Source organism: Schistocerca serialis, chromosome 1 (genome assembly GCF_023864345.2).
Source record: "Schistocerca serialis cubense isolate TAMUIC-IGC-003099 chromosome 1, iqSchSeri2.2, whole genome shotgun sequence".
In the NCBI taxonomy this organism is placed as follows: Eukaryota; Metazoa; Arthropoda; class Insecta; order Orthoptera; family Acrididae; genus Schistocerca; species Schistocerca serialis.
This window is the reverse complement of record NC_064638.1, coordinates 502566036-502593086: the sequence shown is the minus strand read 5'-3', so window position 1 is coordinate 502593086 and position 27051 is coordinate 502566036.

The following is a 27051-nucleotide window of genomic DNA, read 5'->3' as shown; positions in this document are numbered from 1 at the left end:
CCCGCGCCGTTCGGGAGAAGTGGTCTTACTGGTTAAGGACGAGGAACCTCTCCCAGATGGTATAAGGCTACCGTTAGTCACTAGAGTAGCCGAGCGCATAGGAAGAATCCTTCAGAAGAATACCATAAGCACTACATTTTTCAGTCAGCACAAGATAAAAGAGCTTTACCGACCTACAACGGTCGTGACCGACTCCCTCCACACTGTGGAAACCTGTGGCAAAATATGTGTCGGCGAAGCTAGAAGGACAATAACAAAATGTCTTAAAGAGCCTGAACACCACACACGTTTGAGACAGAACGTAAAGTTAGCGGTGGCGGAGTAGCAGGAATAAACTGAACAGATTAAAGTAGTAGAAGCCAACCTCGGGGAAGATCAGTTTGGATTCCGTAGAAACACTGGAACACGTGAGGCAATACTGACCTTACGACTTATCTTAGAAGAAAGATTAAGGAAAGGCAAACCTACGTTTATAGCATTTGTAGACTTAGAGAAAGCTTTTGATAATGTTGACTGTAATACTCTCTTTCAAATTCTAAAGGTGGCAGGTGTAAAATACAGGGAGCGAAAGGCTATTTACAATTTGTACAGAAACCAGATGGCAGTTATAAGAGTCGAGAGACATGAAAGGGAAGCAGTGGTTGGGAAGGGAGTAAGACAGGGTTGTAGCCTCCTCCCGATGTTGTTCAATCTGTATATTGAGCAAGCAGTAAAGGAAACAAAAGAAAAATTCGGAGTAAGTATTAAAATTCATGGAGAAGAAATAAAAACTTTGAGGTTCGCCGATGACATTGTAATTCTGTCAGAGACAGCAAAGGACTTGGAAGAGCAGTTGAATGGAATGGACAGTGTCTTGAAAGGAGGATATAAGATGAACATCAACAAAAGCAAAACAAGGATAATGGAATGTAGTCTAATTAAGTCGGGTGATGCTGAGAGAATTAGATTAGAAAATGAGACACTTAAAGTAGTAAAGGAGGTTTGCTATTTGGGGAGCAAAATAACTGATGATGGTCGAAGTAGAGAGGATATAAAATGTAGACTGGCAATGGCAAGGAAAGCGTTTCTGAAGAAGAGAAATTTGTTAACATCGAGTATAGATTTAAGTGTCAGGAAGTCATTTCTGAAAGTACTTGTATGGAGTGTAGCCATGTATGGAAGTGAAACATGGACGATAAATAGTTTGGACAAGAAGACAAATAGAAGCTTTCGAAATGTGGTGCTACAGAAGAATGCTGAAGATTAGATGGGTAGATCACATAACTAATGAGGAAGTATTGAATAGGATTGGGGAGAAGAGAAGTTTGTGGCACAACTTGACCAGAAGAAGGGATCGGTTGGTAGGACATGTTCTGAGGCATCAAGGGATCACCAATTTAGTATTGGAGGGCAGCGTGGAGGGTAAAAATCGTAGAGGGAGACCAAGAGATGAATACACTAAGCAGATTCAGAAGGATGTAGGTTGCAGTAGGTACTGGGAGATGAAAAAGCTTGCACAGGATAGAGTAGCATGGAGAGCTGCATCAAACCAGTCTAAAGACTGAAGACCACAACAACAACAAGAGTGCTAGCCACGTAAAGAGATATTTACAGAGGGAAAGTCCGTGAAGTAGTTGCAATATGGAAGATATGTACAATCTCGCTTCCCGCTATCAAAGAAGTAAACACCTAGCCACATGCGAACGAGGAACTTAAACAACTACCAGGTAACATTCGACACAACAACTATAATATTTTCATTTTCTCTTTTCTTTCAACATCTATTTTCATTTTTTACCCAGTGACGACTGTCTTCCTATGGAAACTTGAAGTTTTTTAACCAGTAACTCCACTTCTACGGAAAAGCGTGCGAGAAACGCCTTTGAGAAGTGAACGCGTACGCGACACCGTCTTTGGCCAGTGTTCTGCCACAAAGGGACACAGGTGGTATCCTGAAGCAGATGAATAGAAACGTCGTACAATGAAGAAGTTTGAAGAGGAATATGACTCAGCGTAACGACTCAGAAGTTTTATTACTATCAATGCCAACGGCCACGGAAGCCTCCAGATTTGTATCTTGAAGATGTTATCCCGATACCCTCTTGACAGACGACGTGTACTAGACAAGTCGACTCAAGCTTTTAGTAAAAAAATGCCGCCATTATCGGCTAGGATATCCTGAGGAACTGTTGAGCGTTTTAATTTGGAAAGGGTTTCTACCTTCACGCACATTGCCACTATTCCTTTGCGTTTCAGCGTTGGTTCTTACGTATTTTTGTTTTGGTAATCGCTTGTATAGTGCGGTGTTGTATTTTCGTTATTGACGACGAAGTGAGAGAAAGAAACGTGGTGGTGGTACGTCGCCAAAACCTCTCCAAAGGTACTATGGGGACCATTCACCTTAATGTCCCAGTAATGCAGCCTACAGGCTACAGAGGTCCAGTGGCGATTTTAGTTCCTCAGTTTAATAGCATGTCAGAGATAGGAAGCGAATTTTAATTTTTTAGTTAATGAAACAGATAATTTGAACAATTCATTTTTTGTATACAAAGCTGCTATGTGCAACTTCCGCTTAACAATCACTAAGCGCGTTAAGATAGACTTACATGCGTCCCAAACAAGAACTTAATCTCAGTCTTTCACTTTTCAGTTTCTCATTTCAACTGTGACTCAGCCATTTCTTTATTTTGTGTTGACAGTAATTTACAAAAACGGAGGCCTCGGAGGCACAATTTCATTTCTTCAAAGCGCATGAAATCTTTCTTTGAGTCAAAGACAGATTGTGACTTTCCAGTGATTGACCCAACTCTGTAATCGAAGAATAAGACCCTCAGCGCCGTCCCCTACTTTTTTAGCGCGGTATGCTACATTCGTTTATGTTGACGATCAACTGTTGGAGATGAGGGCTCAAATATACATCTGACCGTTTAGCGCTGTTAACTAGGACGCATTGAGTCCTATCCGCTAGACCGTGCTGAATCAGGTGATAATGCTGGACTGATATTCCGTAAACTCGTATTTTTTTCTACTAGGTGACAGTGCGAAAGTCACTGAAAACGTTATCACCCTGGAAATCAGTAGCTATTGCTTTGTATATTTTATGGACGAATTCACAAGATCGCAGTTTGCGGTTGAATCCCCGTTGTTCCCTATAAAAGAGACTTTTAGTCGTGTTCCGTGATTCTAAAACCAACTAACATCAGTGAAACTAAGCAGGAGTCGATAATATGCGATTGGAGTCACTGGTGTAAGAACTAGGTTATTTTTGCTGGTGACAAAAATCTATGATACGTATCACTAGCCAGCTGACTTTCAGACAAGAATCACATATCAGAGTATATTCACATTACCAAAGAAGGCACTACAGATAAATATGAAAAGTATCGGACGATTAGTATAATAAGCTACACAAGCGATATTCTTATCAGAATAATGTACAGCCATGGACAAAATGATCCAGACCTCTCGCCTTTTCGTTATGCTGATCCGCACAGCCTTAAAGTCTGCTACACAGCATAACACAGCATAACAGACAAGGCGACCCCCTGCTACCAACATACCATACTATGCACAGGCGTGAAATTGACAAACTATCCGAACTTTGTCAGACTGTTTTCAATCATTAGTAAGACTATATTAATGCTGATTAGTGTGTTAAACACAACACGTAAATATAAGATATAAATGAAATAAGAAACGCTAATTAGTATGAACTGTACTAATAAAAATGAATTTTAGCTTATCGAGATAACATAACTGTTTTAGTAAGACAAGATACCCCAGATCGTTACGAATTAGCAAAATATTATGCGCATTCGGCCGCGAAACGGTCTTTCAGACTAGTCATACTGCATTACCGCTGCTGACCTACCATGAAAGTGTGCAAATTTAGCAATGCGTTAAGATTCATAACGAAATCAGTTAAAAATCTTTCAGTGCCACACTTAAGTCAATTCAGTTATTGACAGAAGCGAAAAAAGTTGGCTGTAACAAGTATGAAATTCTACAAGAGTTCCATATTTACATCCACAGGGCGCCGGTACAGAATAAAGGTAGCAATAAAACGTATTGGGGCCCGAGAATTTCTTAAAATTGCTTTACTGATAGTCTATCTGCCTCCATCGAGATTAGTTCTGAAAACAAACCACACCTCCCTTGCAGTAGCAAACACCTTTCATTACGCTAGCAGACAACCCAGGCAAACAGCCCTCTATTACTACCCCAGACATGAACAAACCGGCAATTACGCAATGAAAATGGCAAAATGAACTGCAGTTTCTGTCGCATATAGCTTTCTGGACTCAAAAACATGTATTTTCTACCTTTGTGTCACCGCTTATGTGACAATCATTCGGGATGTTTATCGAAATAACAAAATACTGTTATTAGCAATTAAATGTAGTAGGGTAATTCTGCACCGCACGAGGTAATAAACGGCTACGGCTACATAGCTGCCAAACGTATTCTACAATGTTTTGAATTCTCCATTAGACTCGCCACAGCCAGAAAACGTTAATTAGCCGAAGTGTTTCTTAAGCTAGCTAGCAATGAGAATCCTCGCACTTCTAAAACGCGGTGGCATTAATATTTCGATCTGAATTACCACATGTATGGGCGAATTGATTTTATTTGCATTCCTGTAAACGTGATTTGGATCGAAAGCGTAGCTACGAGTAATGTGCTGATGTGTCGACTGCAACTAGAACATTTCGAATAAAGAGTAGGGGGAATTATTTATGCGGCCCTCATCTTCAGTAACTGTCGTAGCTATTTTCGTTGTTAGGATTTCGTCACCTAAATCGGTCAAAAATAGAACCCTACTAGTCTCACTTTCTTGACCGTCTATCTGTCACCCCACCCTTGAAACCCGTTTACCTCGAGGACGGCTGGTAATAATAAGTGGAAATGTATCTCACTTCCTGCGGTATACGGTCGCGTGGTGGTGTAAAAAAGTGAGCTTCTGTGTCAACGCAATCTAAAGATACGGCCGTTTGCGTAAAGAAAATTTACGCAGAAGGTCAAAAAATAGCTCTAAGAACTATGCGACCAAACTGCTTAGGTCATCAGTCCCCTAGACCAAGAACTACTTCAACTTACCTAGCCTAAGGACATCACACACATCCATGCCCGACGTAGGATTTCAACCTGCGTCTGAAGCAGCCCCGCGGTTAATGACTGAAGCGCCTAGAACTGCTCGGCCACCGCACCCGGCGAAACCTTTTCACTTCATGTATAATGACAATATATACTGTCTAGTGAGGATAAACTGTATTCACCAGCAACTCAGATCGTATGATCACGGAACTTTTACGAAGCTACATTCAAGTTTTGTTCGAAGTTGTCTGCAATAGCCACTTATAAACACACTAGGAACGTCGAAAGCGACATCCTCTTCTGAAGACGCTGGCAGATGCTGCAGTACCATAACAAGTAGTTAAGAATTTATTGTTATATTGTCCACGCATGAGACTTTATTTCAGTATCAATTTAACGCACCTTGGTGTTTGTCTATGGCAGAAAATAATGAACAAAAAATAAATAAACAGCAAACAACTTCGATGTTCAAATCAAATGTAACTCACATGGCGCAATTACAACATAATTTCGTTGTTAGATCTACATGACTACATCCACAGCATTTCTCTGCAATCCAGACTTACGTGCCTGGCAGAGGGTTCATCAAAACATCTTCGGACTGTTTCTCTACCGTCCCACTCTTTAACAACATGCGGGAAGAAGGACCACTTAAATCTTTTCTTACGGGCCCTGCATTACATTATTACTATGGTCATTTCGTCCTGTGTAAGTTCCCGAGGAAATAATGTTCTTGCATTTAGAACAGATGTTGGTGATTGAAATTTCGTGAAAAGATCTCGCGGTAACGAGAAACGCTTTTGTTTTCAGGAATGTCACCACAACTCGCTTATCAAAGCTGGGACTCTCTCCCCCCCATTTCGCGACATTACAAATCGTGCTACCGTTCCTTGGACGTTTTTGGCGTGTACCTTCATTCACGTCTGTCAAGGATCCCATACCGCGCAGGAATACTATAGCAGCGGACAGGCAGTGTTTTCAGTAGGGCTGTTGTGTATTCTTAGTGTGCGGCCAATAAAACGCAGTCTTTCGTTTGCCTTCCCCACGAAAGTATGTTTGCGATTGTTCCAGTTTGAAACAAACGAAAATTTTATAGCGAAATATGGCTACTACGAAGCGGACCATCAAAATAAACAAATAATTCCGGTTCAAGTCGTTGCAGTAGGTCTTCTACACAGTAACGTAAATTAAGAGCAAAGTCCATTAGTAGATCGTTTTCAGGAAAACCAGCCCTCATAGTGCAAACTCCCATGACAAGAGCGAAGGTTTCCAAACATGTCAATGAGTAGTCGAGGAAAGTGGACGCATTCTGTCTACTGAACCGCAACGCACGCCACACTAGGCGACCCTCCAAGTGTCATACCCCGATCTTGCTGAAACTTCTCTCAGTGAAAGAGGGGACAAAATAAGCGAACACGTGTCTCGGCTTATCTACATACACTCGACTGCTTCTGAGAAAACGACGGTCATTTCAATGCGCTGTTGCTGTAGCGTAGATACTTTTTAGCATGTAAGGATTCAATTGAAGCGGTGGCTCAGCGGCTACCGTCACGACTTCAGAACTTTGTGCTGCTATTTCGAAACCCGCTTGTTTCTTTTTTTCCCCCCCCCTCACTCTCTGAATCATCTACGAATGTTTATTCCAATTTATGTTGAAACAATGTTGTTGTTAATCGTCAATTAATTTACAGTGTAATGAAAGAAGTTAAGAAAATAAACGAATGAGAAAATGATGTGAAAAATTTGTGAATGTCCTTGCAACCTTACAGGTTGTAAGGAGGTTCAAAAATATTTCACATTATTTACTCATTCGTTTATTACTCTTTTTAATTCATTAATTACACAGAAAGTTAATTGACGAATAACGACAACATTATTTCAACATAAATTGGGAATAAACATTCGTAGATTATTCTGATAGAGAGGGAGGAAAAAATAATAATAAAAAAAACAATATGGCCTCGAACTCGGACACAAAGTTAATAAGGAACGATGGTAGCCACTGAGCCACCGCTTCAATTGCATTCTTGGACGCAAAAGGTATCTACACGACAGCAACAGCGCATTGATGACTTTTACCGTCGTTTTGTCGGAAATGGTCGAGTGTCTGCAGATACGCCGAGACACGTGTTCGCTTATTTTGTTCTCTCCTTCACTGAGCAAAGTTCCCGGACAATCAGCGTATGGCACCTGGCGAGTTCCCCTCGTTAGTCGAGTCGCTTCTGATGCCCGGCGAGAACTATGTATGCCTCAGAGTAAACTGCGCCACTTGGAAACACGGCGAGCGAGGATAAACACATTTTTCTTTCTTACAAGGCAACCTTCTACAGCTAAAATTCTCGGAGTGTTCCTCAGGTTGCCTCAGATGTTTCAGAAATGTTTCTTACGTTAGTCCTGCCGTATATGCAAAACGTAAACATTTCATTTCATGTAATATTTATCAGGATAAGACATGACAAGAGTGGACCAGTCCCTTCTGTGAAAAATTACAGATTCTAAGTTGCTCCACTATGTAATGACACGGGTACGGGCTTGCGATATCTCGTTTATGCCATCGATTTCCGTGTTACACATACTCGGCCATTGTGTTGTGGCTGCAGTCGTGGAGCCGGCCGGGGTGGCCGAGGAACCGTGCGACCGCTACGGTCGCAGGTTCGAATCCTGCCTCGGGCTCCTAGAGAAATCGTTTTATAGTGAAAGGAGGTGCTATTACGTGTGCAGCGATCAAGACGAGTTCTGTGGAAGCAACTGGGCAGGAGACGCTACAAATTAACTACGGATTTTGTGTGGTGGGTCTTGTGTACCATCAACAGGCGCGGAACGAGGTCAATGTGTCTGTATCTGATGCCATGTCCTAGCACGGAGCGCAGAACACGTCAGTTGTTCCGGCGTTCTCGCATAATACTGCTGTTATTCCTTGTTTGGCTTGAGGCTGAAAGCAAATCGTGGGTCGTCCACTCTCCCTCCCTCCCTCTCTCTCTCTCTCTCTCTCTCTCTCTCTCTCTGTTAATTGCTATAATTGTCCTACAGTGACGTTTTATGCTCCGCTGGCAGAAAGTAATTACTGATTTTACGCATGTGTGCTGGTCATGGAAGACTGTATTTGATATTCTTGCTTTTACGGCGCCACGGCGTTAAATACGGAGGGTTGCTCCATTAACGACAGTGCCTGTGAAAGAGTTACTCGGCCTGTGTATCCTCGTGAAATATACCAGGAAGTATGTTTGCCACATTCAGTGTGAGCAAAGAATTGATGATTTGTAATCTGATAAAGCGCAATTGGCGTAGCCTTTGATACTGTTTGCCAGTGTTGTGTTTAATTAAATTAAAAGTACGTGTAAGAAATTTTATTGCACCCAATAGAGCTGCCTCCTAATTCTAAGTTAGTTGTGAGTACACCACGGTCTCTTAAGGATAGTGTACTGATTTGGCACCTAGCATAAGCGGTGCCTATGCAGATTTAGCGCTGTTAAGTTGGCTTACTTCAGAATGTATCTATCTTGCTATCTGAGCTGTGCTTCGAGAAAAATAACTAGTTTGAGCTGATGATTTGGTGCACATAGAAAATAGCGCGTAATGGTGTACCGTTAAAGCGGTGCATTGGGCACCAGTAGCTACGTGTTGTGTTGTCCTCTGGTGATTGGTGACCAAAGCTTCTTAGCTGCTAGATCTGGTGTAAACTGTTATTGTGGTGTAGTTCTCGTCGACGAGAATTAATTGATTAAAATTGGAATTCACTAGACCTTGAGTGTTTTAAGGTGGAAACCTGCGGAAAAAAACAAGTTTCGATATTATTTATTAAATTGCATATCTACTATCACATGATTACTCTTTCGCGTAAAGAATGCCTGTCTGTTTTGCATTTGATAATTTTACTTAACTGAAGCTGTTATCGTTGAAAGCCTGTCTGTTTTCTATTTGGTAATTTTACTTAACTGAAACTGTTATTGAAGAATGCCTGCCTGTTTTCCATTTGGTAATTTTAGTTAACAGAAGCTGTCATTAAAGAAGGCCAGCCTATTTTCTATTTCGCAATTCTACTTTACTGTATCTGTTACCATCGAGGACTACCTGTTTTTATTGCCCTATTGTTGAGATCTAATATCTTACTCAATGTGTGCTGTAAGTAATGAAATTGTGATTGCCAAAGGCCTACCTGTTGTAAGTGACGTGGACTTAAGCGGCGTTAATGAAATGACTGGATCCCTGAGCTATATCCGAATGGCTAAAAGAGCCACAAGCAAATGGAAATGCCATTAAAATCAAAGTAAAAGATTGGGTTGCCACCAACTCTAGCCACACGACAAACAAGAGGTTCGACTGAGTTGGAAAATTAATTAATTTAGTCATAAAGAAGCTCATAAAAAACATTCATTGTAATGTCACTCATAAAAAATGGGATGTAATTATTAATATGATCCAGGGATTGTCCGCATAAATCAAATATTAAAATAAAGTAAAAAGTGTGTGAACACTGTGAATAAGAGCAGCTTGCAGTAGCATTCCTGAAAACAAGCTCTATTATAAAGAATTTGTTTCAAATAAAATGGAACACTAATTATTGGACCTGTGCTCATGGAAACCCTATGGATGGGCTAACAAGGAAACTTCAAGGTAAATGGCGTATGTAAAGGAGTCGTAATATCGGTATATTGGATAAGACCTGAAACAAAATTATTTATTTCTTATGACATCTATATAACTGCTGTTGCCTGGTAACTACGTACGGTTTGCTTGTGAGACGCTATACGGTTAACAACAGAATCTCTTAATTTAGAATCGCGGTCGTAATTAGCGGGGCACGGGAAAGGTGTAATACTCGCATTCAGACCCACATTCACTGAAAGAACAGCAAGGACGGCCCCAACACCAACATGCAGCGAAGTTAGGAGGTTTGTTCACTGTGCTGATAAATGATTAAATAACAGAATAAATCTGAATATTACGGTTGCATTTAAAGTTGAACCTTGGTTTGGAGAAAACGCCACAACGAGGGCCACATATACACGCTTATGCTCTTAACATGAAATCACAAACCAAGAATACAATTGAATAATCCGCACAGGATATATTTAATACTCCAAAATCAGATCAATAAGTAAACTCTAGGACAGAGGAAGGGGGCTACAGGCGAGTTAGGCTCACAGTTAACTCATGTGGCCACGTGGTTCGCAGAAACACAACTTCTACGTACCGTGGCCAAATTTTAGCAACATTAAACCACGCAGCCGCGAACAGTTAACGTCTCACAGAGGACACATTTTAATAGGCAAAGGGTAATGGCAGAGGAACAACAAATTCTAATTTTAACCCACGTGGACGGTTTCCAACGGATATATAGTAATGAAACAAAGAAAATTCACACGGAGGCAAAAATTATCAAGATTCGGAAAAGATTACAATGTATACACACGCAGTCACTGGCACACAAACGTTTACACTGGACCGAGGGCGCACTTCCTACATGAGATTGCTTCAACATATGCAACACCTTTGTGCCACGTTCTTCTTACGGATTAAAGTCTGCGCTAGGAATCAAACTGAAAGTTTGCAAAAGCCTTGCATTCCTTGCTGCTACCCAGCAAAACAATCTTTCTAAGACAAAACGCGAGGCCTAAAGGCAAGGTGCAAGTTCAGTAAGACTGAATTACAAAAAGCTCCCCTCTCGCTATGAGACAAAGCGCCACGCGGTTAAATCAACTCCGCAGCTGCAGACCCTCGAAAAGCTGGAAGCCGATTGTCCGTCCCACTCTAAAACTTCTCCCGCACGACACCGTGGCCAGCAAAACCCGGAGATGAGGTTTCCGCCACCAACCTAACAAAAATGTTCAAATGTGTGTGAAATCTTATGGGACTTGACTGCTAAGGTCATCAGTCCCTAAGCTTAGACACTACTTAACCTAAATTATCCAAGGGACAAACACACACACCCATGCCCGAGGGAGGACTCGAACCTCCGCCGGGATCAGCCGCACAGTCCATGACTGCAGCGCCTTGGACCGCTCGGCTAATCCCGCGCGGCACCAACCTAACACCAGTAGCTGTCACACAAAGGGAACCAACCTCTTTGCCTACCTGAAAACTACAAGCGTTGGCCATACTGTAAGACTACCGCTGATTCCCTGCAGCACCCTAAACCACTGTACAGTAAAATCGAACACATCCACATTCATTCACTCACGCATGCCAGAGAGTTTTGGAATAGGAGAACAAGGACCAACATAACTGCCATATGATGCTTGCATAGCGTAGAAAGAAATAGGCTACGGCTAGATTGAATCATAGCTCAGTCTTCTCTGATACGATACCAAATAAAATGATAATGAAAGGAGACTATAGAACCCTTTCACTGTTTCAGAGGTATTATATCAAAAAGGTAGTAACGGGAAATGACACATCATGTTACAAGTGCTAACCTTTCACCTTACATCCCTTTAGCTATAAATGGCTCTGAGCACTATGGGACTTAACATCTATGGTCATCAGTCCCCTAGAACTTAGAACTACCTAAACCTAACTAACCTAAGGACATCACACAACACCCAGCCATCACGAGGCAGAGAAAATCCCTGACCCCGCCGGGAATCGAACCCGGGAACCCGGGCGTGGGAAGCGAGAACGCTACCGCACGACCACGAGGTGCGGGCTTTAGCTATAATTGTAGGTTCCATTCACAGATAGAGCGAAAGAGACACAACTGTCTATATACCTCCATGCAAGTCCTTATGTCTCTAATCTTATCTTAATGGTCCTCACGTGAGATGTACGTTGGCGGCAGCAGTATAATCGTTCTGCAGTCGGCCTCAAATGCCAATTTTCTACATTTTCTTAATTTTGCTCTTCTAAAAGAACCCCTCTAGTGATATCCATTTGAGTATACGAAGCATTTCCGTATTAGCTGCGTGTTGTTCTAACCTACCGGTAACAAATCTAGCAGACCGCCAATGAAGTGCTTCGATATCTTCCTTTAATCCGACCTGGTCCGGATCCCAAACACTCGAACAATACTTAACAGTGGATTCCATTAGTGCCCTATGTGAGGTCTCCTTTACAGATGAACCATACTTTCCTAAAATTCTCCGAATAAACCAAACTCGACCATTCGCCTTCCCTACTAAGTCCTTAAATGCTCATTCCATTTCATACCGCTTTTCATCGTTGCACCTAGATATTTAATCGACTTGATTGTTTCAAACAGCTCACTTGTAATACTGTATCCGAACGTTATAGTTTGTTTTTGCTACTAATCTACAGTTTGTACATTTAGAGCTAGCTGTCGTTCATTACTATAACGAAAAATTTTGTCTAAGTCATCCTGCGTCCTCCTACAATCAATCAACGACGGCACCTTCCCATACACCAAGGCATAATTAGCAAACAGCCGTAGACTGCTGATTACCCTTCCCGCCAGATCATTTATATATACAGAAAATAAACAGCAGTCGTATAACACTTCCCTGGGGCACCCCTGACGATACCCTCGTCTCTGAAGAACACTCGCAGTCTGGGCGTACTGGATTCTGTTACTTAGGATATCTTCGAGTCACTTTGGGAACCTACCCTGTATGCTTGTATCTTCGCTAAGAGTCGGCAGTGTGGCACCGTGTCAAATGATGTCCGGAAATCTAGGAATATGTAATCCGTCTGTTGCCCTTCATCCATGGGTCGCAGGGTCTCATGTCAGAAAAGGGCAGCTTGAGTTTCGCACGAGCGATACTTTCTAAAACAGTGCTGATTTGTGAACCCACTTAATGAGGTGCCCGCGAACATGAACCGGGATGTTTATTTCAACAAGCTCAGTGACCAAGTATTGCCCTTTCTTCCGCATCTTCATGACGAGTATGCTGTAGACGCGGCCGTCTTCTCAAATGAGAGCAGCCATGTTCATAGCGCTGCACACATACTTCCTAGTTTGACGAACATGCAGACACTCTACGGAAACTCGTCAGGCCAGCTGAATTAATCCCACAGGAAAGATCTGGATTTATGTGGAAGAGCTGAAACTTTAACATTACTGCAATTTGATAGCTCTAAGGGATTCAGCCATCGATGATCGGCTTCAGAGGTATATGGCATCCTGAGGAAACATACGGACTGCCAGTCTTGCCGAATTAGATTCACTATCAACGCTTAAGTGGGCGTTGAACGGTAAATGCCTTATGTCTCCTGCAGTAACTAATACTTTCGTTGATGTGCTCAGTATGAACTCGAAACTGCCGCACAGAAACACACGCACACAAAGAAGAACAAAAAGTGAACTATACTGCGTTATTTGTTCATCGCCCGAACATTTTATACACTGATTAGGTAGAACATTATGAGCACCGATCTACTATCGATATAAACCTGTCCAGGCGATAGCGGCTTCCCCTGCCGGGGGAGTGACTGTTGGTCAGACACGCGCACGATGTATGTAGTATTAGTGAGCGTGCTGTCCGTGTATAGAATGGGGCGTGCGATCTATGTGAGTTTGACGGTCAGATTGTAATAGCCCGGAGGCTCGGCACGAGCATTCCGGAAACTGTGCCACTTGTTGGGTGTTTTAGGAGTGCTGCGGTGAGTGTCTTCAACACGTGGTGCAACCGAGGTGAAGCTCCAGACATCGTGCGGTTGGGCGGTTGCCCCTCATTGCACATGTCGGACGTCGTAGGCTGGACTGACTGATAAAACAAAAGCGGCCGCGAACTGTGGCGGAACTAATATCAGACTTCAGTGCTGGGCAGAGTATAAGCGTGTCTGAACACACAGTGCTACGAACACTCCTAACGGTGGGCCTCCGCAGCCGACGACCCTTGCACGTGCCAATGTTAACACCACGACACCGGCAACCACGTCTGAAAAGGGTACGTGACCATCGGCAATGGACGTTGGTGCAGTGGCAGAGTGTTGCATGGTCTGATGAACCCCCATACCTTCTTCGTCATGCCGATCGGAGGGCGCGAATCCGTCGTCTTCCAATGGAACAGCTCCTTGACACCTGTACTGCGGGAGGAAGACAAGCTGGCAGCGGCTCTATTACACCCTGGGGAACATTCACGTGGGCATCCGTGCGTTCAGTGGAGCTCGTGCAAAGCACTATGACGGCGACGAAGTATCGCTGGTTGCAGACTACTTACATCCCTTCATGACGATTATGTTTCCCGAAGTCAATGGCATTTTTCAGCAAGGTAATCCGCCATGTAACAAGACCAGGAGTGTGATGGAGTAGTTCGAGGAATACAGTGGCGAGTTCCAGTGGATGTGCTGGTCCCCCACTCGCCAGGTCTGAGCCCGGTCGAACACATGGCGTCTGAGTTCATCGCCCCCTTCCTCGGAATTCGCGGGAACTGGGTGACTTGTGAGTAAAGATGTGGTGCCAGCTCCCTCCAGCGAACTACCAAGGCCTCCTTGCTTCCACGCCACAACGCGTCACCGCTGTTATCTGTGCCAAAGGTGGACATACCGGCTATTAGGTAGGTGGTCATAATGATCTGGCTGATCAGTGTACACTAACAAAAAAAGTGACGCACCCAGAAGATATGGGGGATCTGAAATTAACTTTTTAAACGTACACATCATTGGTCGGTGTGTACATGAATAGAGATGGGTTCAAATGGCTCTGAGCACTATGGGACTTAACTTATGAGTTCATCAGTCCCCTAGAACTTAGAACTACTTAAACCTAACCAACCTATGACATCACATACAGTCATGCCCGCGGCAGGATTCGAACCTGCGACCGTAACGGTCGCGCGGTTCCAGACTGTAGCCCCTAGAACCGCTCGGCCACTCCGGCCGGCGAATAGATATGTAATTCTCTGTGACAGGTAGAACACCTACCACACTGCACTAGTGTTGTTCATGTTCGGCTTTGTTAGCAGGCATGCTAGGGTATATAAGGGGCGTGAGCAGCGTCAGATGTTGAGTGATCACTGCGAATGGCACGGAGATATCGTCACTCGTGTGAGACAGCGTCATCAACATATGATAGAATTTGAAAAGCCTCTCATTGTGCGTGTCCGTTAGGCCGGCTGGTCGAATCGTGCAATGTCCAGATTTGTGGGGCATTCTAACGTGGCAGTGTTCCTATGCTGGACTGCATGAGAACGTGAAGAAAGGATACTTATCGTGAAGGTTCCAGTCGGCCACATCTGACTACCACAAGGGAAGATCGCCCTGCTGTGCACCAAATACAGCGTAGCGTCTTTATTTGCGCTGTCATCCGAGAACACAACAGAATCCCTGCAACATCATGTGTCACCCCGCAGCAGCCGGGCTAGACAACTGCCGCCCTTTGCGTAAACTGCCATTAACATCACACCTCGAACGGTTGTGTTTCGAGTGGTGCCCAGGGTGGGAAGCGTGGACTGCTGATGAATGGCATCACATCATGTTCAGCGATGGTTCACGGCTCTGCAGTAGCCCGGATGACCAAAAATTTTCAAATGTGCGTGAAATCTTATGGGACTTAACTGCTAAGGTTGCGAGGTGCCGGGGCTAGCAGTGTACTTAACACTAAATTCTTCTAGAATCTACATATGTAAATGATGCTCTAAGCCCCCTCTATTCTAACTCCGACTTTTGCTGTTGCACAAGGATTAAAAAAAATACGCAAACTGACTCTAATCAACCCTGCCAGTGGAGTAGAAGAGAGTTTGGCACCTGCAATAATTTAATTTGATAAATAAGTTAAATAAACGAAGGTTTCATTAACATAGTGAGGAATGATAGGGTTGCTCTACCGATTAACAGAATGAAAGTTTTGTCCAAAAATAACAATATGATTTATTAAGACTAAACACAAAATAATAAACAAAAACACATGAAACATTTACAATACATCAAATTGGCTCAAATTAGATACTCAAACAAACGCTGTGAATGTGAAGTTGTCCCTAAACTAGATTGTGAGGATTATGACGAAGTGGTATGTGGAGCCAATTCCTTGCAACTCAAATCGTAAGAGAAAACACATAGCCAACCCAAACATTAATTGCTGCTACCCAAGACAGAACAAAGTTGGAAAAAGACGAACAGGCGCGCTCTGCTGAGCTCTGATTATCACCTAGGAAAATCCCTGTCTGCCGGTGCTGCGGACATACCTTATCAATCTGTCTTCTTAACTGCAAGAACACGATTTGGCGTACCGGAGGCGATGGGTGGTTGCTTTGACGTCCTCGACCGAAAGGCAAGAGCCGACTACCTAGAGCACCCGTACAGGCCGAACACACAACATTCCCGCCCCCACTACAGTGGCCGTGGTTAAACGTTCCAATCAGCAACTCGAAAACTCGTAAGAGAAAACACATAGCCAACCCAAACATTAATTGCTGCTACCCAAGACAGAACAAAGTTGGAAAAAGACGAACAGGCGCGCTCTGCTGAGCTCTGATTATCACCTAGGAAAATCCCTGTCTGCCGGTGCTGCGGACATACCTTATCAATCTGTCTTCTTAACTGCAAGAACACGATTTGGCGTACCGGAGGCGATGGGTGGTTGCTTTGACGTCCTCGACCGAAAGGCAAGAGCCGACTACCTAGAGCACCCGTACAGGCCGAACACACAACATTCCCGCCCCCACTACAGTGGCCGTGGTTAAACGTTCCAATCAGCAACTCGAAAACCAGCGGAAAATTCCACTCTATTGCCGGAGCACTACCATTCCACCAATGGAGATTCTTGGCACCAATTTCTGCGCTGATTTTGCTACGTCACGGAGCTATGCCCTGAACAAGCCAATCACAGTTACTATTTTGCAGAAAGCGCGCTAATTTTGCCGCCACAACTGCCTGGGTACACAAGTCATTCCCACACCTCACTGGTAGCCCGCCAGAAAGTGTTTTCGCTAAGTTTCTGCGAAGTAATGGAACCTCTAGCCTAGCCACTACTTCAGACCCCTCCGGGCGTGTCTTTTGACAATGTCGGCGTCTGCAAAGCATTCACTCGACTTCCTCACACCCGTCGGCTTAACCCTTTCCAGATCAGCAGCGCCCGCCTGTCACCGGACCACCCGGGTGACGAGAGACGCTGCGTGGGAAGTCCGCGTCTGAAGGAATAGCGACTTTTCACTGCATGCAATTAGAGAGGAAAATCGAAGATAGAAATATGAGAGGGGGCTCATGCCACCTCTCAAGATCATCAGTCCCTAAGCTTACACACTACTTAACCTAAATTATGCTAAGGACAAACACACACACACCCATTCCCGAAGGAGGACTCGAACCTCCGCCGTGACCAGCCGCATAGTCCATGACTGCAGCGCCATAGATCGCTCGGCTAATCCCGTGCGGCCCGAATGACCTTTATAGATGAGTATGGCGGCGACACTCCAGCTTTTGGAGAGGCACAGCTGTTTTACTCCTGGGGAGCCGTGGGTATGATTTCATGTAATGGCTCATAGTGACTAGGGAACTCAAATGCACCAATACGTCACAGATGTGGCCTCGCGTGTTACCTCCCATATGACAATATCATCGTGTCATTTTTCAACAGACAGTGTTCCACCACAGATGGCACGAGTCTGTATGAACTGTCTACGTGATATGGAGGTCCACTCGTGACGAGCAAGATCTACCCTCAATGAAACATGCACGAGACCAGAATGGACGTCAAATCCGTGAGCTCGTGGTACTATGTTCTTTGTGAATCTGATACGATTTTGTAATCACTGAAATAACATCACATTCCCTCTCAACCCGTGGAGGTCTGCTTCGTTTCCTCTTCCCCTTCTGCGTGTCTCGCTGCTTTGTCAGGCTATATAGGGGAAGATGGGGTATAATCGGGTATAGGGCTGAAACCAGGGACCCTCATGTTTCTGTACACGTTGTCTTTTGGCCGTTAGACAGTGAAGACAGTCGGCAACTTCAGTACCGCCATGCGATTTGGTAGAGTCAGACGCGTTGTTGTTGAACAAAAAAAAAAAAAAAAAAAAAAAAAATGTTAGAATTTTCTGATTGTGTATCTTACTCTGCGATATTTTGTGTTAAATAAGGATTTTAACACTCGTATTACTATGTGAAACTAGTAATACAATGAATAACACTATTAACAGGCTTTATGAGCATATGCCTTGTTAAACAATTCTGCTCCTTCTTTCTTGTGCGGAAGAAATTTTGCAGATAAGGTACGGTTGGGGTAAAATCGGGCAGAAGCAATGGGGTAAAACCGGGACCACCTGATATTAACACATGACTTCGTTACATATAACTCATATGAGGAACATAAGAAGGCTACGCTTTTAACTGTACGCTACTTGTGTATACACATTTTAATAACCCCTATTTCTAATTATTTACATAATTTACAATTATTTTGAGTGGGTTTTTGGATTATTTCTGTCACTAATAATTTGATTAATTATCCCTTAATGAAGACGTAAATCCACGAACCTACTACGGTGTCGTAGCAGGCGGAGAGGTGATACTCCGACGTGGCTCGTCCCAGGTGGCGGATAGGGGGGTCCTCACCGGTTTACCGGCGGACTTGAGCGAAATAAAATAGCTCTCGCAGACCAAACACTAAACAACCTCTACGGCTAACAACCGTAGTTGTAGCTCGGAGCTTGCTCCATACAAGGTTGACTACCTTTGAAAGTCAAACATGGAAGGAAATCTTTCAAGGAATAATCCACCACTTGGCAATAACCAAGGAAGACTGCACTCGGATACGGTGGGCAGTCACCTGAAAGATAACTTGGATGAGTCGGAGCATCTGAAAATACCCAAAACGGACAGACGACCAAAACTCAAGACAGGACAAATAAACTACATTGCGACACACAATATAAATTCCCTCATACAACCAGGCAAACTCAAAATTCTGACGGATGAAATGGATCGCAAGGGGATTCTCATAACCGGACTTCAAGAAATGAGAAATACTGATCAGGAGCCGATAGAATCACAAGGATATAGGATTTATAAGGGAATACCAGGGAAAAGACTCATGAAACAGTGTCCACAATTTGGAACAGGATTCGTGGTGAGTCTCAAAATAATAGAGTCCATAATAGAATTTAAAGCACAATCTCCCAGGCTCTCAACATTAACTCTAAAAGCTGCAAATAAAATGTACACAATAATAAATGCCCATGCCCCGACAAATGATAAAAATAATAAAAAAGAACACAGAGAAGAGGTAGAAAAATTTTGGGAGCTCTTAGATCAAACGACGAATAACATTAATAAAAATCACATCAAAATTTTAATTGGAGACTTCAATGCCCAATTAGGAAGGGAAAAGAGATATAGAGACATAATAGGGAAATGGACAGCACAAAGAAGAACAAACAAAAATGGCATAAGACTAGTGGAATTTTGCAGAAACCATGACATGATCTCAAAGTCGACGTATTTTAAGAGAAGACCAAGTAAACTAAAAACTTGGAAACATCCAGACTGGAAAATTGGAGAATGGCAACTGAACCATGTCTGCATGGATAAGAATTACCACAAGGAAATTTACAATGTGAAAGTACTGAGAGGGACAGATACCGGATCAGATCATTACATGATAAGAATTAAAATTAAATTAACCCCATTAGCAAAGAAAAAATCCCACCAGAAGAAGAAGAGAACCTATGACCCTCATAAACTGATACAAAATGAGGATTATGAAGCACAAACCAGGGATATAAAAATAACAGATGATCTGGAAGAAATAATTCCCAAATTGAAACAAATAGCTGAACAAGTTGCCCCTATCAATCCAAGTAAAAAACACCAGTGGTGGAACGATGAATGTGATGAAGCAGTGCTGGATCGACACCAAGCCTGGTTAAGGCATCAAAATGAAAAAACAGAAAAATCATATTTGGAACTCACAAAACAAAGGAAGACAACACAAAAAATAATAAGGAGAGTTAAACGTCAGTACCAAAAAGATATACTTCTAATGATAGAAACAAATAGTGAAAAAACAAACTCAAGAGACTATTACAAAATATTTGGCAGACAATTACAAAGATATGATCCTCCAACATTAATGTTAAAAGATAAAGATAATAACCTAGCCCATAGCAATAGTAAAAATACAGAAATTCTAGCAGAAACATTTAACAAGTTACTAAATTGTGAAGATCCCCCAGAACTTCTTCAGATAAACACAGAAACCCCAATTAAAACACCAGCAGAAAATATAGATCCACCTACAATAAATGAGGTCTACAGAGCTTTGAAAGAACTCAAAAACTTCAAAGCAAGTGGAGAAGATCAAACGTTTGCTGAACTTTGGAAATATGCAGCAGAACCAGTAAAGATAGCATTACACCAATGCATAGTAAAAATCTGGAATGAAGAGAAATTACCAGAAAATTGGACTACTGCTATAATACATCCATTACATAAGAAAGGAGAAAAATCAAATCCAGACAACTATAGAGGAATTTCCCTTTTGGACTGCACGTTTAAGATCATGTCAAGAATACTATACAACCGCTGTAAAGATCAATTAGAACTGGAACTGGGAGAATATCAGGAGGATTTAGATCCTGGAGAAGCTGCCCAGAACAGATAATCACCTTGAAGTTAGTTATGGATGTCTACAAAAGAAGGCAAAAACAACTAGTCATAACCTTTGTAGATTTCAAAAAGGCGTATGATTGCATCCATAGATCTTCAATGATGAAAATATTAAGGAATTTTGGACTTCATCCTAAATTAATAAAAATGATACAGTTAACCTTAACAAACACCAAATTCAAAGTAAAATTTAGAGGAGAAATATCTGAACCATTTACGATTAAAACAGGGTTGAGACAGGGAGATTGTTTATCACCATTGCTATTCAATGGTGCTCTTGAATATGTAATGAGAGAATGGTACAAGGAAAATCCTATGAATATTAAAATTGGAACTAAGAAAGATAAAATAAACCTAAATTGCTTGGGATTTGCTGATGACCTAGCATTACTAGCTAATAATATTCAGGAAGCCACGAAACAAATAACAAGCTTACAAAATATAGCACAAAAATTAGGACTCCAGATATCATTTGAAAAGACTGAAATAATGGTAACGGATCCACTTGTAATAGATCACATCACAGTGAACAATAGGGGAATTAAAATAGTGAAACAATTTAAATACCTGGGTGAAATTATAACACATAAATTGGACGAGAAACCTGCATGGCGAGCAAGAACTAATAAAATGATAAAAGCTCAAAAACTAACATGGTCTACGTGCAACAAAAAATGTATATCAATTAAAACAAAATTAAAACATTACAAGACGGTGGTTCAACCAGAGGTTACATACGGAAGTGAAACTCTTTTTAAAGTCACCCAGAAAAACAGAATTGACAAAATTTTAAAAGTAGAGAGAAGAATTGCTGGAACATGCATAAATAAGAAATATCAAAAAGCTGGGCAATGGCGGATAGTTCCAAATGAAGTGGTATACAGAGAACTGGAGCCCATCACTGATACTATACGAAAGAAAAGGATCTCTTTTTGTGGTCACATTCTGAGGACGCCAGAAGCCAGATTATCAAGGAAAATTATTGAGAAACTCTGGAATTTGAAACAACAAGGAGGATGGCTTAAGGAAATAAGAGAGGATATGGAAGAACTGGAAATAACTCTGGATGATTTGCAGAACAAAACACCAAATTTAAAGAAGTTGAGGGACACAGAAATAAGATTTAAACCAAAAATTGACAAACGACATACAATGAAAAGGGTATTTACAGATGAGGAACGACGAAAAGCATCGGAACGAATGAAGAGATACTGGGCCACTCGGAAGGGGAAAATACCAAAGAAGAGGACCAGAAATGATTGACTGAAGTGGTCCAATGAGGCCGTAAAAGCAGAAGAAGAAGAAGAAGAAGAAGACGTAAATTTTTATTTGAGATGGGACACTTTACACTGTCAGAAAATTAAGACATAGGTTAACAGCCTGCCCTCCGGGAAGAGTGGCAACCGAGTACCAAATAGCTCTGCTGTTCGGACTTGTATATACTAGAACAGCAACAATGCACAATTACCTATCAGAGTTTGAAAAGATGGGTATCTTCCTCTACATCGTAGTTCGTCGAGTCATGTGCAAACAGTCTTCATTCACTGTATCACCGGAGAGGTAAAGCCAGTTCCTCATTACGAGAGACCATCTTCAGCTAGGTGAAGAGGGAAATGCGCTTTGATCATTGAGTCTCCCTACTAAAATAAACTCAAAGCAACAAAATCATCTTCCCGACTAGTTAAAAAATCTTGTTGAAGAACTCCGGGTCCAGACCATAAAAAAAAAATTCAAGACTCTGACGACGTGTGAGGCAAACAGCTGTTCTGAAGATGTGAATGAAATACCTTTTTTTCTTTGCAAGGAGATTAACTCGTCAACAAGAAAATGACATGAGTGGGCAAAGTACTTAAAATGTGGGAAGTGGGCCCTTGAAGACTGTAGAGCAGGCTGTTCCAGCTCGTCGGCTCCGTCGTGGGCCGCGGAGCGCTCCCTGCTCCAGGGAGCCGCGTCGCTCGCTGCGACCATTCAAGTGGGCCGGCACGCCGGCACGTGGCACGGCTGGCTGAGGCAGGCGGCAAGGCAAGCGTTTTGGTGTGCCAGCTGCGTCTTACAAGATCGACAACCTCATACTCTTAGCTGCTAAGATATGGTGACATGCTACACCAGGAAATACGATGTTCAGGAAATAAATAAGAAACAACTGTTTTACAAGAAATTGCATACTAAATTTATTGGACCTCTGTAGCTTGACATTTTCTTTTCATTACAAGAGCCCGGCCGGAGGGGCTGAGCGGTTGTAGGTGCTTCAGCCTGGAACCACGCGACCGCTACGGTCGCAGGTTCGAATCCTGCCTCGGGCATGGTTGTGTGCGATGTCCTTAGGTTAGTTAGGTTTAAGTAGTACTAAGTTCTAGGGGACTGATGACCTCAGATGCTCAGAGCCATTTGAACCATTTTTTCATTGCAAGATCGGAAATATCAGGCGCCAAAATGTTCGCAGCGTTAATGCGGAAGATGGCCGTCATTGCTGCATCCTGAAGAAACGACAGTTCCTTACATTTTATTCTTCATTGCTGAGAAAAGCTGCTCACAACAATACGTAGATCCAAACATGCACATGATCTGAGCGGTATTGTTGTGAAGCTTGGGAAATGGTTTTTGCTGTAATGAACGATACCATCGTGACAAATCCAACGTGTTGTAGTACCTCTATTTCAACAAAGTTGAATTTTGCCAATAAATAATCTCCAATTGAAGTGACGATGACAAGTCATCGGGGCAAACTGAAAAATGAGTGCTGAACACCTCAAGTTCCATTTCCAAACTAGTGAGGTCTCGGAATCGTGATTTAAACGATTTGATGAGCTGCTTTAACTTTGCTTGGTAATCGCCGAAAGTATTACCTTCAGGTATTTTTAAAGAAGCAAGACGATTGAAGAACGTTAAATGTCCGTTACTCATCTGCCTCTCAAATAAACGTAACTTTTCCATGAACGCTTTGATCTGGTCGTGCACGTCAACGATTAGCTGCCCTTTGCCCTACGATGACAGATTTAAATTATTCAGATGCATAGTTATGTCAGCTAGGAACGCCAGGTCTGATATCAATTTTATATCTTTCAGACAACGCATTTCTTCCCCTTTCATTTCGAGAAAAAAGAATATTTCCTCACGAATAGCAAAGAAAACATCAAGGACTTATTCCAGCCTCAGCCAACGAGCTGTACTGTGGTAAGGTATATCCCCATACTCCGCTTCCATATCATTCAGGAAACCTTTGAATTGGCGATGATTCATACCGAAACACTTCATGACATCTTTCATTACGCCACCTAGCTCTACTGTTTCAGCACACAGTGCCTCTTGGTGAATAAAACAATGAAGAGTCAAAATGTCTTTCCCTAATTCGTCCCTGAGTTTATTTTTCAAACGAGAAGCAAAACCTTGGTGACGCCCGATCACTTGTGGTGCACCGTCTGTCGCTACAGAATGGAGCTTATCCTACGGCAAATTCATATTGTCCACTGATTCACAAACAGCTTCAAAAATTTCACGTCCTGTTGCGGGTTTAATCGAGTGTTACCACATCCAATAATTCTTCAGTTACTTGCAGCTCCATGTCGACGCCACGCACAAAGACTGCAAGCTGAGCACAGTCCGGTATGTCGATGCTTTCGACAAGCGCTACCGAAAATGCCACAAAGCTCTCCGCCTTTTTCCTCAGCTGTGTCTCTAAATCCGCTGCCATGTCCAGGATTCGACGAGACATTCTTTGCTTCGACAGGCAAACCTCTTCAATTGCCTGCACCTCCCTTGGAAACAAACATTCTGCAGCTGCTACCATGCACGATTTTACGAGTGGTCCCACCGAAAGCGGCTTGCCACTCGTCGTAATGATGTGAGCGACCCTGTAGCTTGCTGGAATTGCAGATTCAGTAGTGTTTTCTCCGCTCTCATTCACCTGAAAATTATAAACGCATTACAGAACACGAACTACATTGGATATTTTGATACCCTCCGTATTACGAAACCGTTTTTAGACTTACGTCTCCTGGTATGTCGTTCGTAAGCCTGGCTACCTGTTCTCCGCGTTCAACGCCTTATACATGCGCTGCGCTGCGTGAAAACGTGTATAATGTCGTTGTATATTGTACCTCTTCGCAGAATTAAATACTTTATGACATACAAGACACTGCAGATGACCATCCCTCTCAATCAATAGCAAGGTATCTTCCAATAGAGGTACAGGGCTCCCGCGGCTAGTCATAGCTGTCATTAAACACGGATTGTTGCATCAGTTGCGGCTGCATGCGGCCAGGGGGCAGTGAGATCGCTTTCCCCCTCCACGTGGGCTCCGCGCTGCTGCAGTGAGCGCTCCGGAGCGCACCGGCTCCCTGGAGCTCGGTTGGAACAGCCTGCTGTAGAGGGTTGACTGAATATGACTTGCATGAGTATCGATGTCTCCCATAACGCAGATGGAAATCATAACATTGCCGGTTTGTACCCCACAAAGTACCTGCTTTTACGCCAAGGCATGGGGTACTGCCGTATATGGCACAATGCTGAGTTATCGATATAAATAAAAATCAATTGCCGCATGTATGAAATATCATCAGTTAAGAACGGCCCGACAGATTCGGTTGATTTTTGTCTTTATTGTGTTCATAATTGTCAGGACGAGGTCTGAGTGAGATTTTTTTTCGCAAAATGCACAGAAAAAGTCGGAAATTAAAATCAGTTATGAAAGATCATAACTTGTGGACGACTAGACCTATTCGTATGATTTTTTTGTTGTGATCGTAATTGTGGACGATAATGGTATTTTTGCTATGTAAAAGAAAATAAAAAAATTAGCGTTCAGTTTCACAGTTCTGCTGTCACATGCTTTCATAAGAAAAAAAATTGGTTTGACCGGTTTATCCGGCCGCGGTGGCCGTGCGGTTCTAGGCGCTGCAGTCCGGAAACGCGGGACTGCTACGGTCGCAGGTTCGAATCCTGCCTCGGGCATGGATGTGTGTGATGTCCTTAGGTTAGTTAGGTTAAAGTAGTTCTAAGTTCTAGGGGACTAATGACCTAAGATGTTAAGTCCCATAGTGCTCAGAGCCATTTGAACCATTTGTTTGACCGGTTACAAAATAACACATAAGTACATGTGTAGAATAAGGGGAAACGTTGTTACTGAAAATCTCGAAAAGTTGTTGATCGACTTAATACACGTTTTACGCGACACTCTAATGAACGTTCGGACGGACACACACTATATATTTTTGTAATATATATAATGTACACATACATATGTAATATGTAAAGAGGAAGCGTAGGACCACAAATCTCGAGAAGTTCTTGATCGATTTTCTCAAAATTCTTATATATATATATATATATATATATATATATATATATATATAAAATAGCACGTAAGTACATGTGTAGAATAAGGGGAAACGTTGTTACCGAAAATCTCGAAAAGTTGTTGATCGACTTAATACACGTTTTACTCAACACTCTAATGAATGTTCGGACAGACGCACACTATATATTTTTGTAATATATATATATTGTACCCATACATATGTAATATGTAAAGAGGAAGCGTAGGACCACAAATCTCGAGAAGTTCTTGATATATATATATATATGTGTGTGTGTGTGTGTGTGTGTGTGTGTGTGTGTGTGTGTGTGTGTGTCCGTTCGAATACTGGTGGGAATGTCATGTAAGAATTTTGAGAAAATCGATCAAGAACTTATATATATATATATATATATATATATATATATATGTGTGTGTGTGTGTGTGTGTGTGTGTGTGTGTGTGTGTGTGTGTTCTTGACGGATTTGCTTCAGATTTTTACATGCTATTCTACTGAACATTCAGACGCTAATGGACAGAAAGAGGGGAGGAGGAAATGGACAGAGAGGGGTTATGCAGAGAAATATAGAGGGAGGAGAAGATGTACGGAAAGACAGGGGAGGTGAGAAGATGAGCTCAGAGAGGGGTCAAGGAATTTAGCATGTATATGAAATTTCCATACATACTTACCAACTGCGGTGTATTGCCGGTTTCGCTAGTATTAAATACAATTTAAATAATCAAAAATAAGTCCTCATATTTCAAACATGTTGTCCATACTTTGTTTATCTTGAAATAAATTTGAAGTTCCAACACTCTGCAGTCTGTAAGATGTGTATATTTCTATTGTCTATTGTCAAACCACAATTTATGAAAGATGTTTATATTTTATTAATAGGATTAAGTAGGAATAACAAATAATTGTCATGTTGGAAGTAATTGTAGTAGCAGGGAATGTCTGCACCGAAGTATTGTTGGCAAGAAAGGCCGCAAATTGATATAATTTTAAAAAGAGCGGGAAAGACCGCGTATGGCTATATATTAAGAAAAGAGCGGGAAAGACCGCGCATTGATGCATTTTGTAATGGTAGCAGGGATTGCCTGCACCAGAAAGCATTGTTGGCGAGAGACACTGCACTTTAGAGTTCGTAGGAAGTCAGCAGTAAGCGAGAAGTGAAGCGAGTCGG